The following is a 19,369-nucleotide window of genomic DNA, read 5'->3' on the forward strand; positions in this document are numbered from 1 at the left end:
CCCTACCTCACTCTAACTAACCCTACCTTACTCTACCACACTCTACCACACTCTAACTAACCCTACCTCACTTTACCACACTCTACCACACTCTAACTAACCCTACCTTACCCTACCTCACCCTACCTCACTCTAACTAACCCTACCTTACTCTACCTCACCCTACCTCACTCTAACTAACCCTACCTTACTCTACCACACTCTAACTAACCCTACCTTACTCTACTACACTCTAACTAACCCTACCTTACTCTACCTCACCCTACCTCACTCTAACTAACCCTACCTTACTCTACTACACTCTAACTAACCCTACCTTACTCTACTACACTCTAACCCGCTCTACCACACTCTTACTAACCCTACCTTACTCTACCACACTCTAACTAACCCTACCTTACTCTACCTCACCCTACCTCACTCTAACTAACCCTACCTTACTCTACCTCACCCTACCTCACTCTAACTAACCCTACCTTACTCTACCACACTCTACCACACTCTAACTAACCCTACCTCACTTTACCACACTCTACCACACTCTAACTAACCCTACCTTACTCTACCTCACCCTACCTCACTCTAACTAACCCTACCTTACTCTACCTCACCCTACCTCACTCTAACTAACCCTACCTTACTCTACCACACTCTAACTAACCCTACCTTACTCTACTACACTCTAACTAACCCTACCTTACTCTACCTCACCCTACCTCACTCTAACTAACCCTACCTTACTCTACTACACTCTAACTAACCCTACCTTACTCTACTACACTCTAAACCGCTCTACCACACTCTTACTAACCCTACCTTACTCTACCACACTCTTACTAACCCTACCTTACTCTACTACACTCTAACCCGCTCTACCACACTCTAACTCATCCTACCACACACTACCTCTCTCTACCACACTCTAATTCACTCTACCACACTGTAATTCACTATACCACACTATAATTCTCTCTCCCACACTCTATCTCACCCTACCACACTCTACCTCACTCTAATTCACTCTACCACACTCTAATTCACTATACCACGCTATAATTCACTCTACCACACTCTAACTCACGCTATCACATTCTAACTCACTCTACCACACTCTTAACTCACCCTACCACATTCTAGCTCACCCTACCTTACTCTGCCACACTCTAACTCACATTACCTCACTCTACCACACTCTAACTCACTCTACCACACTCTAACTCACTCTACCACATTCTAGCTCACCCTACCTTACTCTGCCACACTCTAACTCACATTACCTCACTCTACCACACTCTAACTCGCTCTGCCACACTCTAACTCACTCTACCACATTCTAACTCACCCTACCTTACTCTACCACACTCAAACTCACCCTACCTAACTCTACCTCACTCTACCACACTCTAAATAAACCTACCTCATTTTACCTCACTTTACTTTGCTCTCCACACTCTAACTTACCCTACCTCATTCTACATCGCACCACCTTGCTCAACCTCACTCAATCTTACGCCAACAAACTCACTCTTTCTCATTCAACCTCACGCTACCTCAGTCTACAACACTCTACGTCACTCTACCACCCTTTACCTCACTCTACCACACTCAAACTCATCGTACCTCACTTTACCTCGCTCTACCACACTCTAACTCACCCTACCTCGCTCTACCACACTCTACCTCATTTTACCTTACCCTACCTCACTCTACTTTTTTATCTTACAGGCCTAATGCATGTAATCTCAGTCAGTGATGGTGTGTATTGAAGTTAATGTTACTCCTGTATATCCAAAGTGTTCAGTACTGAGGGAGCGCCGGGAGGAATCTGTGAGAGGGTAAAAGTGAAAGTTTGAGATTCTGGGTGGTTTAAGGCCAAATTTCTCCACCACATCAAAGGCAGGAGGATCCTGCTCCACTGTCAGAACATCCACACCATGATCTGCTGACACGACTCTCAGTAATCCAACATAAACACTACAGCCCTCATTACACACAAACACTACAGCCCTCATTACACACAAACACTACAGCCCTCATTACACACAAACACTACAGCCCTCATTACACACAAACACTACAGCCCTCATTACACACAAACACTACAGCTCTCATTACACACAAACACTACAGCCCTCATTACACACAAACACTACAGCTCTCATTACACACAAACACTACAGCTCTCATTACACACAAACACTACAGCCCTCAATACACACAAACACTACAGCTCTCATTACACACAAACACTACAGCCCTCATTACACACAAACACTACAGCTCTCATTACACACAAACACTACAGCTCTCATTACACACAAACACTACAGCTCTCATTACACACAAACACTACAGCCCTCATTACACACAAACACTACAGCTCTCATTACACACAAACACTACAGCTCTCATTACACACAAACACTACAGCCCTCATTACACACAAACACTACAGCCCTCATTACAAACAAACACTACAGCTCTCATTACACACAAACACTACAGCTCTCATTACACACAAACACTACAGCCCTCAATACACACAAACACTACAGCCCTCATTACACACAAACACTACAGCTCTCATTACACACAAACACTACAGCCCTCATTACACACAAACACTACAGCTCTCATTACACACAAACACTACAGCTCTCATTACACACAAACACTACAGCTCTCATTACACACAAACACTACAGCTCTCATTACACACAAACACTACAGCCCTCATTACAAACAAACACTACAGCTCTCATTACACACAAACACTACAGCTCTCATTACACACAAACACTACAGCTCTCATTACACACAAACACTACAGCCCTCATTACACACAAACACTACAGCTCTCATTACACACTCACACTACAGCCCTCATTACACACACAGACTTACATAAATCTCTGGCACATGCTAACATTTTTTTGACAAATCTACAATAAGAAAAACATTAGACAAGAACTGAGTTCATGGGAGGACACTACAGAGGAAGCCACTGCTGTCAAAAAAAAAAAAAAACATTGCTGCACATTTGAAGTTTGCAAAAGAGCATCTGGATGTTCCACAGCACTACTGGTAAAATATACTATGGATAGATGAAACCAAAATTGAGTTGTTTGGAAGGAACACATAAACGCTATGTGTAAAGAAAAAAAGGCAGAGCACACCATCATCAAAACTTCATCCCAACTGTGAAACATGGTGGAGGGGGCATCATGGTTTAGGGCTGCTTTGCCCCAGAGCCAGAATGGATTGCCGTCATTAACGGAAAAATGAATTCCCAAGTTTTTGCAGGAAAACTTAAGACCATCTGTCCGCCAACTGAAGCTCAACAGAGGATGGATGATGCAACAGGACAACGACCCAAAACAAAGAAGTAAATCAACAATCCTGCAGCTGTATATATATATATATATATATATATATATATATATATATATATATATATATATATATATATATATATATATATATATAAGAGCATATGTGGCTATGCACACTCATACACATACACACATGCACAGTTTGACTTGATTAACTCCACTTTTATCTGTGTCTGATTCTTTGTTGGTCTGATAATGCCACAGAGCTGCCGGCTGTTGGTCTAAGCAGCAGCCAGCAAACCCTCACACTCTGAGCAGGTCAGCACACACTCCATCTGCCCCAGGCTGCACTGGCACTGCACTGGTTATGAACCCGGTCCCACACCTGAGAGAATGTACACTGAACGTACAGATGTTTCTAGACAACCGTTTAATGAATGCTTCACACTGTACCCATTGCTTCACCCTAGTAGAAGAAAAGTACTGCCAATAGAATAGAACTGTTGTCTAGAGCAGATTAAAAAAATATGAAGCTGTTGACTCTATGCCTAAATGCCAGGTGTGGGCTAGAGGGGTATAAATCCACCAGTACTGATCTGTGGAGCACTGGAACTGTGTTCTCTGAAATTATGGAGATCCGTTTAAAACTTTTGGATATGATGATTTTGGGAGATGGGAATGAGGTGGGGTGATGAACCAACATTCTGACCTCAGCTCTTGTGGCTGAATGCAATCAAATCCTTACAGCAATGCTCCAGAAAAAGCAATGAATAAACAGGTGCAGAAAATAAAGAATAAGTAACGGAAGCTTTAGATAATGATAATAATGAGAGACCTCTTTCTCTAATTCTCTGTCACTCTACCTTTCTCTCTCACTTTTGACACTCTACCTCTCTCTCATTCTCTGTCACTCTACGTTTTGACACTCTACCTCTCTCTCATTCTCTGTCACTCTACCTTTCACTCTCACTTTTGACACTCTACCTCTCTCTCATTCTCTGTTACTCTACCTTTCTCTCTCACTCTCCATCACTCTACATTTGTCACTCTACCTCTCTCTCATTCTCTGTTACTCTACCTTTCTCTCTCACTCTCCATCACTCTACCTCTCTCTCATACAGTTCAATTCAGTTCAGTTTAGTTAGCTTTATTGACATGACAAAATTACATTTGTATTGTCAAATGTATGTATGTGTCATTCTCTGTCTCTCTGTCTCTCTTTTCATTCTGTCACTCTACCTCTCTCTCTTATTCTCTGTCCCTCTACTTTTCTCTCTCATTCTGTCACTCTACCTCTCTCTCTCTCTCACACTGTCACTCTACCTTTCTCTCTTTTTATTTGTCCCGCTACCTTTCTCTCTCACTCTCTGTCACTCTACCTCTCTCATTCTCTGTCCCTCTATTTTTCTCTCCCATTCTCTGTCACTCTAACTTTCTCTCCCACTCTCCATTACTTTACCTCTCTTTCCCATTCTCTGTCACTCTACCTCTCTCTCTCATTCTCTGTAACTCTACCTTTCTCTCTCACTCTCTGTCACTCTACCTCTCGCTTTCTCATTCTGTCACTCTACCTTTTTATTTCACTCTCTATCACTCTACCTTTCTCTCTCTCACGCTGTCACTCTACCGTTCTCAATCTATCTTACACTCTCTGTCTATCTCTCTTTCAGACTGTCTCTCTGTCAATCTACCTCCATATCTCTTGCAGTCTGTCTCTCTTTTTCAGTCTCTCTCTCTGTCACTCTACCTCTCTCTTTCAGTCTCTCACTCTTTTTCAGTCTGCCTCTCTTTTATTCTACCTCTCTATCTCTCTGTAGTCAGTCAGTGTCTCTCTCTTTCATTTATTTCACTTTATTTCTCTGTCTTACTCTCTCTCACTTTCACTCTTCTCTCTCTCTCTTTCACTCTTTTTCTTTCAGTCTATCTTTCTCGTTCAGTCTGCGTCTCTCTTTCATTCTACCTCTCTGTCTCTTTCAGTCTGTATCTCTCTGTCTTTGTGACTGTGTGTGTATGTGTGTTTTTGTGGGTCCTCAGGTGTGTGTGTGTGAAGGAGAGAGAGAGAGAGTGTGTGTCTCTTTATTTGTGAGTGGGTGTGCGTGAGAGAGAGAGGGTGCGTGTGTGTGTGTGCGTGCGCGCGCTTCTATAAAAGACTGAACACCTACCTCACAGCGCGTGCATCTCCTCCTCTCTCCTGAGCGCGAGATCAGATCAGCATCAGATCATCAGTGCAGTATCCGGGACTGTGCACGCGCAGCGACATCACATCAAACAGTCCGCGCCTCCCGAACAGCTCGAGACCCCGCGCCTCCTCCTGCTGCTCCGCGCGCGCTGTACCTGTGAGCGCCTCCCCGCGCCGGAGCTGCAGCAGGGCGGTGCACGAGCCAGCACTCCAGCCGCGCGGAGCTCGCTCTGTCTGCCGCGCGCGCGCGTGCACACACACACACACACACACACACACACACACACACACACACACACGCACACAAAGACACGGTCTTACCCAAATAACAGTTCCTCTAATATCCGCATAGAGGCGCTGTTTTGTCCTATCCTTACCCCATAGTGCAGATAAAATTACCAGAACAATAAATGATTAATAAATTATTTAGACATTTAGATATGGGTAATATTTATTAATCTACACATACAGAACTATAGTGTGTAACACTGCAACATTGCAGACGTTTCAGCATGTAGAGAGTTGTAGAGGTTCTTAATGAAGTCCTGTAGTAATCCATCCCATGCAGGTCCAATATTCTCACACTGCAGTTCCTGCAGATTTTGCGGGTGTGGAGTGTTGATAGAGCTTCCAGTAGCATCCCACACATTTTTAGCATACCTGTCAAGTTTTAGATTTAAAAATAAGGGATATTTTCCTATGTACGCTTAAAGCCGTCCCACCAGCCCAAGGAAGGTTCAGTATCCCTTACATTTTAAGACAGGTTTACAAAAAATCTTTTGATACAGCCAAATTAAAAACCCTTTTCTATATATTTTTTAAAAAGTTAAGATTTCATGTCTTTTTTTGGCATAAATGCACTCTTTTATATGATATATTTTTTATTTATTTAATGGATTTAAAATTGAACAAAGGGTGCACAAATTCGGCAAAATGACTGTTGGTGACCTAAAAATAGTATTATGAGCTTTTACTAAAAGGACATGGACCAGATATATTCCATCAGTAAAAATTAGTCCTAAGTGTCCTACACAATTAATAATTTTTAATTAATACTTCTTTCTTTTGATCACTCCACCCCTGATCAGTTCAGTTAATTTCGGTCCTCTCCACATTTCTAGTTAAACCGAGTCACAAAAGCTGTATTTTTTTATTTTAAAAGGTTTAATCTGTGTGTTTTATTTTGGAGACGAGTATTTTTAAGCAGCTATCAGAAAAATCTCATCACAGTTTTGCATGATTAGCCTACCGTTACCTTTCTTTTAGAAAAATCGCTGTATATCCAGATATGTTTTAACATCAGCAGCTCCGACTAGCTGCCTGAACTCACAGCGACGGGGGGCTTCCCCACACTGACCCTCCTTTGCAAGCTAATTGGCTGTTTCTCCTGAAAGGCGGGACTTTCTCCTTGAACCGGCTCCACGATTGGTTAAGAGACACAGAGCAGTCAGTGCCCTGTCTCCTCAATAATATATGTTTTTTTATCTTAATATAATACGGGAAATTTACGGGAAAATACTAATACGGGAAGACGGCGGGAAAGAGGAGTAAAATACGGTAGTTTCCCGGCCAAAACGGGAGACTTGACAGGTATGATTTTTAGTGATAGATCTGGAGATGCTGCTGGATATGATAAAGCATCTGTAGTGTATTTAAGGTAAGTTCTTCAGACAGCAGCAGTGTGTGGACGAGCATTGTCCTGATGGAATATTGTAGCGTTTGGCTATTAAAGTTCCTGTAAAGAAGACCAAAGTTGATCTGGCATTGTACCAAATTACCCTCTACACCATGACACCACAACGTCTGGATGTGTGATGTGTGTCACAAGACTGTTGATCCTGGTGTTTACCACGGTGCCTCCACACTAGAGGTGGGCGATACCGGGAATTTTGGTATCGATCCGATACCAAGTAAATGCAGGGCCAGTATTGCCGATATCGATACTGATACCGATACTTTTTAATATTTAAGCTTTATAGATCCAAATGATCCAAAAACCTAGGATATAATTTCACCAAACATTGTAAGTGATAACAAAATACTTTAGTATCACAATCAACATTTTTTTGTTTGGAAACAATGGAACAGTAACAACACAAAGTTTAAATATAAAGTAAAAAAATATTAAAAAATAAAATAAAAATTCTCCCCTCACTAGACATCTTTTCTAGTTCTTTGTTTCTTTGTTTCTTTTTTTTTTAATAGAATTGTCATTTGGAAAAACAATAAAAAATAAGGAATTGTCTTCCTTTCAGTGCAATTCAAATGCAAGTTTTTCTTAAATAAACAGAGTGTAAAAAAATATCACTCAACACAAATCTCCTGAGGTAGAGGCGTGTCGACTCGAGGAGAGCGCTGAGTGGGCGGGGCCAGGCTGAGCCTACCTGCATGGCGGTTTGGCTGGCTTTGCTGAGCCATGTGACGCATGTGCAACAACAAGAGACCAGAGAGTAGACTGTGGTGAATCCTCGTGCGCAGCAGTCAGTGCGTGCGGTAGAGAAAAAAGCTTGAATATTGATATTTTTACACGAGTATTGCTCAATACCAATACCAGCGTTGGTATCGATATTATCGATATTTGGATCGATCCGCCCACCTCTACTCCACACACTGATTCGTTGGTCGTCTCCACCACGACAAAAGACTCACTGAAGATGATCCACTGTCTTCCTGAGACATTCTATTAGTTATCCACCAAGTTTGATTGTTTCCTTCAGGGTACAACTATTTTTGACAATAGTTAATCATCTTTTAACAGTCATCTTAGTAAATTTTGTTATCACATTATGATACAGAAACATAATTCTTGTTATGATATAGAAATAACATTTACAATAAATATGAAATAATAAATCAATTATAACAGTTTTGCTGTTAAAGTTAGTGCTGTGCACATTGAGGTTATATAGTACTGAATAAAATATACATTAATTGATATCAATGATAATAAAAACAAAAGATACGTGTGAGGATACTATGATCTGAGGCTCATCAGTTTGGATCCCAGCTCATGCTGTTTCTCCATCAGCAGCCGGAATCTGAGAGAGTACACTATTACAGGTTCCTTCTGAGTGGGTACAGTAGGTGGCGCTCTCTCTCCTCATCACTCCTATTGTGATTATGGTCAGTACAGGTGTCTGTTAGCTGAGGTATCAGAGCTGGAGTTATCTAGAATCTGGATGGTGTGGATATTCAGAATTTAGTACGATACTTTATGTTTGTAGTTTAAAGCAGTTTCTTAACCCTGATTACTATAAACAATCTTTTTACAAATAAACAATCTTTTACTAAGTTTACCTGTTAAAATCCCTGAGCCACCTAAGGACCATAAATGAATCATTATCCAGCAGTGTGTTAAACACAGTGCCTTTAAAACAGAGAAAGCTCTAGAATATGCAGAACAGTGGAAATGTGCAGTAGAATGTGCAGGAACAGTGTTTAGAAACACTCTCTAACCTGATGTCTGTTCATTTGTAATTCGCAGTAAAATCAAAGAAAGACAACGTGTCCTGAGTAAATAGGATTCGAGGCAAATGCAAATGTTTTTTTTTTCTCTAATGTTTAACCTTTCTATTAACTTCTGCCAAAAATCTGTATGAAATGTAAAGTAACATTCTTTTAATTAAAGGACACCTCATAAAAAGTGCTTTCAGTAAAAAAAAAAAAAAAAAAAAAAAAAAAAATATATATATATATATATATATATATATATATATATATATATATATAAAAAAGAGTAATGTAAGTATACAACAGAATTGGCATGTCAATAAATAATAATAATAATAATAATAATAATAATAATAATAATAATAATAATAATAAGTAAGAAATTGTAAGTAAGTATAATAATAAGTAAGAAATAAGTAAGAAAACGCAAGTGCAGGTAGGGTGAAATAAATAATAATTTAATAAATAAATAACAAGTATACAAAGAAACAAGGAACAAGTAAACACGTGACAAAGAGAAATGAATAACCAAAAACCAAAACAAACCAGAGAAACTAGAGAACATAAACTAAACAAAACAAGAAGTACTAATGATAAACAAACAGGGAGTAAATAAACAAAGAAACAAACGAGGGACTGAATAAATACAAAACTGAACTGGGCAGGGAAAATATATTCAAGGAAATAAACAAGAAGCTAAACAAGTCTAGGAAAACTAAACTAAGCAGGGCAAGGGAGAAAACAATGGAAATAAACAGGGAACTAGAAATAAACAAGAAGATAAACAAAGGACAAGGGCTAAGGCTATGAAAACAAGGGCTAGGCTATAGAACACGAGAACGACACAACAACAGAGGTTAGTGCAAAGACCGACGAGGGACAAGTGACAGAGGAGGGCTATTTATAGTTAAAGTCACTACAGGGTGGGATTTAATTCATATTAGCAAACGTGTCCCTAGCAAATTACGAACCCGCTCTTATGCACTTGCGTCAGGATGTTGGATGATCATCACCCCCAACTTCCCTATGGTGGTAAAAAATCATGATTGTTTATCTGCACCAGATATTCTTCAGTTCTATTGGCAGTACTTATCTACTGGGATTTGACAAGCTGTGTGCATCTGAACATGTGGATCAATAAATTCAGAACTGGCAAGTGGATTGAGGGCTGATATCAGCAGTGAGCATCAGTGAAAAAGGTTTTATTCCCAGCCAAGACAAATCAGAAGTACAGCAATGCTGCTCTCTGGTGGCGAAGAGCTCATATTACAGTTCAGTATTAATAATAGTGCATCAATATAGTACTGTATATATATATATAGCACGTGTAACTATACTGAACCAGTAGGGGTGGCAGGGGGCAGCTACCACTCTGGTGCCTCCATTGTCTAAAAAAGTGTTACTAAAGTACCTCTTAAGAGGCATAAAGACACAAAGTGCCTTATTGGCTGCCTACCTGTGGGGAAAAGTGACCAAGGACCCACTAGAGTGCCCCTTCTTACAATAAATGATGATTATCTTCTTCTAGATTAAGACATTTTAATAAATTGACTTAATGAGTGTTATATATGGTGCCTTTCCAATATTAAAGGGTGCTGTTATAAAGTGCCTTCTATATAACACAGTGTTCCAAAGGTGCCCTTTCCAGTAGAGTAAATGTCGTGCCGTGCTGTATAAAGTTAATGATGAAGTGTCAGGTTAGGCACCTGCTACTCTAATGGAGAAGTGGATTAAATGTAATTTGGTGCTTTCAATGAAATAAACTGTATTTGATGGCAAAATACAATGATGTGCAATATTTAAGAAACTCATTCCTGTTCTAACACTATTATGAATATTCCATCCTTTTATGTGTTCAGTTTTAGCCACACCTCCTCTAGAATATAGAGGTACCCTTTTTATTTTTACGGCCCACCTTTCAATCAGCCTGAGTCTGCCCCTGTACCATTCATGATAGGCATAATAATAAAAGGCTATAATGTAAATAAGCTTTGTTTTTGTATCTTGGTACTTTGTATAAATACATAAACCAATTAAATATTAGCTGAGGAGAAAATAAATGAATGAATAAGTGGAATAGACTTAAAAACTTCCTATAATGAACACAGATGCTGTAAATACTGTATGTAAATAAATTGGTCTAGTGTTGTAGAACTCTTACAACATTAGACCAATTTATTATAGCTACATTTTTTGCCTAAAATTACAAACTGTTATAAGTGACAGGCACACATGCTAGATATTATTTTCAGGAGATTCTAGGTTACTCAAATATGTCTTAAAGAGTAACTACACCCTCAGTAATAGTTGAAACATGTTGCTCTGTAATAATAAAATATACCAGCCCTGCTTAAAATGCTTAATGCTACCCCCCATCCCAATCCTGCCCCCAGCACACACTCACTCAGCATCCCCCCCCAATACAGTGCTGAAACTCTGCACTACAATACACACAGTACTGGAACCTATCCAAACGGACTTGCACTACACACCCAATATCTGTACTACTGATACACTTGCACTGTCATACACACTATAATTCCCCAAAAACTGTGACTTTTAAGAACTTAACGCACTTATTCACTCTACCAGCCTTAAGCTATATACCATTTACACTACTGTTACTGTATATACTATTTATACTGTCATTCCATCTCAATCACCATCAATATTACACTATTGTCTTCTGTCTTACTTATGTTTATTGTGTCTTGTTGTATTGTACATATAGTGTCTCCCACTCTTTTATATTATATATCTTATTTCTTTTTTAATTTCTATTTATATATCTATTCCTCCCCCACACCACTGCACCTTGTTTCTGTCTCATGTATGTCTATTTGTATCCCTGCTGTATTGTACACATAGTGTCTCCCATTCTCTTTTATTATATCTATTATCTGTACTTGCTGTAAAATTGGGAAGGAGAGTAACGTAATTTCAATTCTCTGTATGTCCTGTACATATGCAGTATTGACAATAAAACTACTTGACTTAACAATAAGATACAAATATTAACTTATTTAGATATATTTTGATAAAACAATTGCTTAGTAAAGTCCAAGTAAAATAAATAAATATGGATGTTGTTTATTATTTTACTATACACCTTTTAATTAATTAAATATGGACTGGAGATTGTATGGCAGATTAGCCACAATGGCTAGCAGCTAACTGGTGATGCTAACTGTCTTTCAAAGCTGAATTAATCAGCTTTTTTAACAGTTTGATGTTTTTGATGTTTGTGCTTGTTAGAGTGGATAGGTGCTGTGATTTGATATGATATGGGGATTATAGTTATAGTTTAATCGAGTCTTTAGTTATTAACCTCTGAACACCAGCATGCAGCTAGCGGCTCAATAGTAAGTAACAGCTTTAATCATGTCTGTATTCATTTGGATCCCTTGTCACATTCTGTGTGTATAAATAGTTCTCTTTGTTTCTTTAGGTTTTGGTTGCTTGGTTGTTTGTTTTTGTAGAGCAAGTGCATCCGCTCTCCTCGTCTCCTTCCTGCTCCCTACCTGACACACCAACCCATTCACTAAAATAGAGACAGATGTTTTTTTATACTGGATATAAATATATATTTATATAAAAAAGTAATATAACAAAAAAGTTAAATGCAATTAAATTGCTAGTATATACCTCTATATGTTTGAGAGGAGATAAAGCCAACATGGAGCACCGGAATTAGGAATGAATGATAAATGATATAGAAGAAACTTTTTTTAACTTTATTGTAAACATCTCAGCTCGGTTGTAAGGATTTCTAATTTAGAGCTGTATTTGCTGAGTATAAAAGCGTATTTTCACGCTTGTAGTTGGTTTCTATGTACCAGATCAGTTGATGAGTTTGTTTACTTGGAGTGTTTTCTCCCTCTGTTTGGTTTGGTTTTACACAGGTATAAATCTAAACACACCAAAATGCGCACCAATAGACCACGGGAGCACATTATCTCTGATTGGTCAGAGCTGTCTGGCGTGAGAGCAAGAAAGTAAATATAGGGAGAAGATTCTCTCCTGTGAGTATATCTGCTTTAACACAGAACGCTGAGAATTTGCCACTGTGCTTTTAAACACAGCATTTTCCAACTGTTGTGGCTGCAAGCAGAGCACATATATCACTGTAAAAAATGCAACAACATTTTGTTCACCTGATCTGGTATTTTGAGTTACTGAAACAATGAAAAGTAAACTTAAAATGTTATATATTTACAGCTTAAGTGAGTTAAACAAAAAAAAAGGGGACTAAGTTACGCTGAGTCAATGAATATTTTTTTCTGTATTTTTTCATAAACTGTCATGTCTGGTGCTGAAAGCACGTCTGTGTCTCCCACATCCAGCTCTATCTGCGATTCTCACAGTAACAACTACAATACCCAGAACGCACCACTCCATGACACAACACACACTCCCGATCACATGACACGTCACATGACGCCACCAGGAAGTCCCGAGTACTGATTACTCAGTGTATTTAAGGACCATGCTCACGCTCACACCTCGCCGAGTATCTGTTTGGTAAAGCCTTCAATACAAAGCGTTTCTCTTGCCCTTGCCTTTATCCGTGTATGATCTTGTTTTTGTTTTCTACCGACTTTGATTTTTGCCTGCTCCCTTGTGTTGGATTACCGTGTATGACCTGGACTGTTTATTGTACTCTGGATTTTTGCCTACCCTGTGATACTGCCTACCCGTGTATGAACTCTGGACTGTCCTCCGGTTATGGTATGGTTTCTCTACACTGTGCATTTGTGGTACTGACCCTGTTTCCGTTGACTACCCCTGTCTACTCTATAACTTTAATAAAAGTTATTTTATTGTATCTGCACCAGTCTCATTCCTGTCTGGCCCTGACATAAACAATGTTCAGTTTAGTAGTGTTTCTCTGTTGACATGTACAACAAACACTTCTAAGTTTGTTAATCTAACTAAAAATGTTTTAGCCCTTTTTAATCACATTTTTTAGTTGGCAGGTCTAGCAAACATTTTTCAATTACCTTGACTAAATATATAAAGTTCAGCCAACTTAAAATATTAGATAATGAACGAACTATGATAAATTCTATGTTGAAGTGATTCAATAATTTTACGTTTAGCTAACATTTAAGACTTGTTAGGTCAACTTCATTTTGTAAGTGCAGAGAACAAATGAGACATAAAGTTGTACTAACTTAAAAAAGGCATGGAAATTAGTTGCTTAATGATTTTAAGTTGGAGTGACTTAATATTTTTTACAGTGTACCACTCATGTAAACAGCATGAAGGATCAGAGACAGTATGTTATCTGGCTCATATATCAGATGAAACTGTCTCTTATTGATAGTTTAGCTCATATAAAAAGAAGTATATTTGATAGCAGGGTCAGATTGAGACCAGATCACGTTCTTACCACACGTGAACCACTCCAGAAAAAAAAAACAGCTGCACATTGGGGATATATACACACAATGTTTTTCCACTAAAATATAAAACTGATGACTGGAGCAGGTTCTAAGATTGAAGTTCCTTAAACACGTTAAAAAGCTCCATTGGTCTATTGGTGTGATGTCACGTCCTGAGAGACTTCCTGGAGGCCCATTATAGTCACTGAAAGTTCCTCATACATAGACACTGGAACAGGAAGTGAGATTGAACAAAAAAACGTTGTGTGGTAATAGAGTCCTGCAACACCACCAGAGCCGTCCAGAACCAGAATCTGGAACTTGGCTGAAGGCCAGATCTGACTCAGTACTACTTCAGTAAGAAAGAATAATGACACAGATCAGCATTAGTTTGGTATTAGTGTGAATTGGCGTGTAGTATGGAAAAATGTTTTCATGTTATCTAGAAACTAGATTATACATACGTTTTATATATAACTCCTCTTCTACTGCAGTATGTAAACTGATCATGGACTGTTATCTTAGTGGATGGCTCAGGAATGGCAACATCTGTATAATTTTATAGTTATAACCTATAGTTAAAATGAGGACTCTGTTGCTCGTGCAACAGGTGATGAGTCTCTGGCAGGTGTGTTCACCAGCTAGTAAGCAGGCAGTACGTTGGACTGAACTGTGTTATCGAAAAACAGTAATAAAAGGCTTTATTTATTCACTAGAGCTTTACAACCCAGCCAAAAGCTTTTACATACTTGGAAAAATCTATACAGTATATAGCTACATGTTATTTTACTCAGAAACTGCTTATGTTTTTATGAAAAACTGGAAAGCAGATCACCCTGTCAGAGATGCAAAGAGACATGTAAAACAATGTTTATACATTTCAAAATGCAACATAACATGTACATAATCCCACAAAAAAGCCTCCCATCCCTTCTGTATTTCTGTAATAATATTTACTGTAACAATAAGTATCAGTGTAAGTATCTGGAAACAAGTATCTGGAATAATGTAATTGGAATTATATTAATCTTCCAGTAAGCCCATCCCTGCATCTTTAACTTGATAATTATATGGTAAAGAAAGTTCATACATTTTGGTTGGCAGGCCTGACAGCCACTAAAGTAATGATTGTTCAGCGCTGGCTTCTGCTCCATTTTTTTTCTGTTACTCACTGGTTACATTCCTTTTTAGATATTCTTTATTTTACTGGAATTACCTTCAACTAGAATCAATAGAGCAATCCAGACACAGCGGGGGAAAGAATTTAGTCAGTCACCAATTGTGCAAGTTCTCCCACTTAAAAGATGAGAGAGGCCTGTAATTTACATTATAGGTAGACCTCAACTATGAGAGACAAAATGAGAAAAAAAAAAATCAGATGGCTGAATGTAATTAAAGATGTGAAGATCATGATCATTTTCTTGCATTAGATTATGTCTGTTTTGTTTATATGTAAATATATATGGTTGCTGGGTGGGGAGGGACTGGTCTTGGGGAAGATGGAATGGATGTGGCTAGGGTGGATGTGGCTATAGTGGGAGGGGTGTGGGTGGAGGAGTGGTAAAACACTGTCTCAGATTCAGAATCACTTTTTTCCGCCAAGTATGTTACACATACAAAGAATTTGGCTAGCTGAGAGCAACACATGTATGATGTAACAGTTACAAAGGCTATTGACAAATATTACACTACGAAAGAAGGTACAATAAACAATAAATAGAATGAGAATATAGTTAAAAAATACTAAAGGAATAAAGAGCAGTGAAGAGCAATACAAGCTAAGAGATAAATGAAATGAAATAAAATAACTGCACACTTTACATTACAGAAAAACATCTGTACAGCTGTGCAAATAAGCAAAGTGAGCAAATTGAACACTGCAAGTAAGTGAACACTGTTTCTGTTCTTTACTTACTTAAATGTTACCTATAAAACTCTTGCAATAAAACTTTGATTACAAAAAAAGAAACTACTTATATGTTAGCTGCAAATAAGCAGCACTGCTTATTTTTTTAAGAGGAAAACATAATGTACAAATAAGATTCAAATATGGAATGAAACAATAAAAGTACTATTGCACATGTGTGAGAGATTGCACTGGCTGTTTGTGTGCTTTACTACATGTGAACTCTGCTGCGAATTAAAGGAAACAAATCTTCAGTAAATACAAATTTGTGCAGTTTTGAGGAAAGGTGCAACCTTGCTTTCTGATTGGTCGCTGACATGCGTCACTGTTTATAAATATGTTTATGTATGAAGTTGAGCAGAGCAAACTGAACTTGGTGTGGCTGACTCTCCATAAAAAGTAAATGATTTTTGGCTGGTGTGTTTAGTCGTTTAGCTGTTTGCGGTGTGCACGCACAGTTAGAGTGAAGAGTGAGATGGTGTAAATTGGTAATAAACTGCTTATTAGTTGTTCAGGAGTGACACACACTTTATTAGGAACAGCGTTATATTTCTCATCGTCTGACCAACGACCTTAAACTTCTGCATTTCACCAGAAGGGCCACATCCGGCTGTTTTCACACCACAGAAACACTTACAAAATTTACAGCTCAACGCTCAGCCCACTGCACTGGGGCTTTCTCACACCGTACACTCGAGAAGGAGATGAAGAATTACATTTTGGGACAAGTAACAGGAACTTTTCTATTATTATTTTGAAGGATGCTTGTATTGCTTACATTATTAACACCGCAAAACTTAGCATGCAGTTCTGTCTCAGGCAGATATATATTTTTTGAGCTAATCTGAAGGCCATGTGAAGTTTGGAGATCTGTAGTAGTTTTTAGAGTATCTTTTATTCCTAGTCGATTCCTCTTTTATAATAATATCCTTATAATATGACAGTTAACTGTGGAATATTTATTAGTGAGTAAATTTCAGGACTGGACTTGTTGTACAGGTGCTGCATTCTATCACAGTACCACACTGGAGTTCACTGAGCTGGTCCTGAAGTGACAAATTCTTTCACTAATGTTTGTGGAAGCACCTGTAGCCATGAAAGTGATTGGAACCTGGGTTCATTGATTTGGGTAGGGGAGCGGACACTTTTGGCAATATAATGTATCTTCATCACATTCACACAAATAAAGATTCATTACATTCATACACATTCATACACATTTACAATAGTCACACACACTGAAGAAGCAGTGTAAAGTGGTCATAATGTTTTGACCTCTCATGTGTAGAACTATATGAATCCCGTTTGAAAGTCTGATGAGGTAAACATGCATGCATACAGTCTGAGAACAGACCTAGTGTCTCGAACTGAGTGCTGTAGTTCTGAATAATGTCTGCTTCTGCTGCTGTTCTGAGTCAATAGTGCTTTATCTGGTCTGAATGATGTCAGAACCACAGACTGGACTCTCTGTTGTAAAGTACACTCTATTCAGTACAGCAAGTGCAGCATGACACAGCCTGTGGCTGGATGAGGAGTCTGCAGCCAAATGCTGGAAAACATTGCCATTTAAGGTAAGTTAAACTTCAGGCATATCTATTGAGAATCAAGTTCACCTGCAAGTTTTGCTGCAAATCAAAATGACAACAGGCTCACCGTAAAGGCAAGAGCAAGACACACCACAAACAGGCAATGGTTTAGCAGGTGGAGCCACAGACCAAAGGTTAATCCTATTTCACCCCTTGGCCCTAACACTTGCCCCTACCCCTTCTTTTTGAGTGTAAAATCCTCCACCCTAAGAAATGGGACAACCCTTCAAGCACCCGCTACGTCATCAGGAGCACTAAAGTTCAGATAACCTAGCTGCTGGTTAACTAGTTAACTTTAGGGCAACCTATGTCTTTAGAAGGGGGAGAGGTGGTGCAGAAATGAATTATTATTGTCCATTCCTTAATTCCTCTGTAACGGGGAGCTGAAGTTAGCCTTGCTTTAGCTTTTATTTCACTTTATTTTATTTTACTGCAGCCCCTGCCATCTGTTGAACCATTTAAGGTGGAATGGGAAAGTTAGCTATCTAGCTAACTACTGAGACAAATTACTAGCAATCTTTTTTATGCTTGTTATGAAGAATTTGACTACAAAACATTGAAACAACACATTACCTCTGGTAAAATAGTGCTAATCGTCACTTTAAACAAGGAAAATACTTTTACATTTGTGTCCACCATCTTACTAGTAAATCTCATACCCAATCGGTTTGAAGTGTGCATCTGAAAAATCTCTGTATGAAGGTCTAACAAGCCCTATCCCTTCCCCTAACTTACCCCTCCAGGGAGTCAAGAATCAGGGCACCTCTACCCCTTGGCGTGCACATGCAAAACAGAGAGGTAGAGGTAAGTAGTAGAGCCAAGGTGTGAAATGGGATTGGGGCTTACTCTCTACTTATCCTTCTTAGTTCTGTGTTTTACTAGTGTCCTTATCTCTACTGGTAGCATGATGCAGTACCTGCAGCTCTTTCAGGTTGCACAGGCAGTCCAAATACTCCAGGATGGTGTCATGCCGCATGACTCTCCTTCCACACTTCCGGACTCTATTTCCCAGAATCCTATGGTTTATGACGTCACCGTCAGTTGCTCAGACTCACCTGTGTGAGGAAGTTCCGGGTTATGCTCATGTTTCCGTTATTTAAGGCTGCATTTTGTAAAAAACCTTTGAGAGGTATTGTCGACTTTGGTTGCATACTAAGCGTTTTTTCTAGTGCCTTTTCGTTACGACCCTGTTTTCTGGTTTATCGGTTTATGTCTCTCGTTTTGCCCCTTTTGGATTTGATGTTTGATTGGACTGTCTTTTGGTTTTGAACACGGACTGTTTATACTACTACGGCTTCTGTATTCGGTGAGATTATTGTTTGCTTGGCTTCTGTATCTGTAATATCTGGTAATCAGCCTGTAAATAAACCAGTCTGTTCATTTTACTTGGCTAGCGTCACTCCATTCTCTCTGGTGTTACAGATGGTACTTCCAATACATGCTGTCACATTACAAGAAGGTTTGCCGTGTCTCCCAGCACAGTCTCAGGAGCATGGAGGAGATACAGGACACAGGCCATTTCATGAGGAAAG

General features: G+C 38.9%; 2 protein-coding genes across 2 annotated transcripts in view; one reads left to right on the forward strand and one right to left on the reverse strand.

Moving 5' to 3' along the window:
- nav3 (neuron navigator 3) overlaps window positions 1–5,599 on the reverse strand; it is a 357,961-nt gene extending 352,362 nt beyond the window's left edge. Inside the window, exon 1 of the mRNA XM_022671501.2 lies at window positions 5,495–5,599. The gene's annotated coding sequence lies outside the window, so the exon portion shown is untranslated. The remainder of the gene's footprint in view (window positions 1–5,494) is intronic.
- The window catches only part of rps16 (ribosomal protein S16), a 1,145,183-nt gene that overhangs the window by 1,051,424 nt on the left and 74,390 nt on the right, over window positions 1–19,369 (forward strand). The gene's annotated exons all lie outside the window — the stretch shown is intronic.

Source organism: Astyanax mexicanus, chromosome 2, assembly GCF_023375975.1.
Source record: "Astyanax mexicanus isolate ESR-SI-001 chromosome 2, AstMex3_surface, whole genome shotgun sequence".
NCBI lineage: Eukaryota > Metazoa > Chordata > Actinopteri > Characiformes > Acestrorhamphidae > Astyanax > Astyanax mexicanus.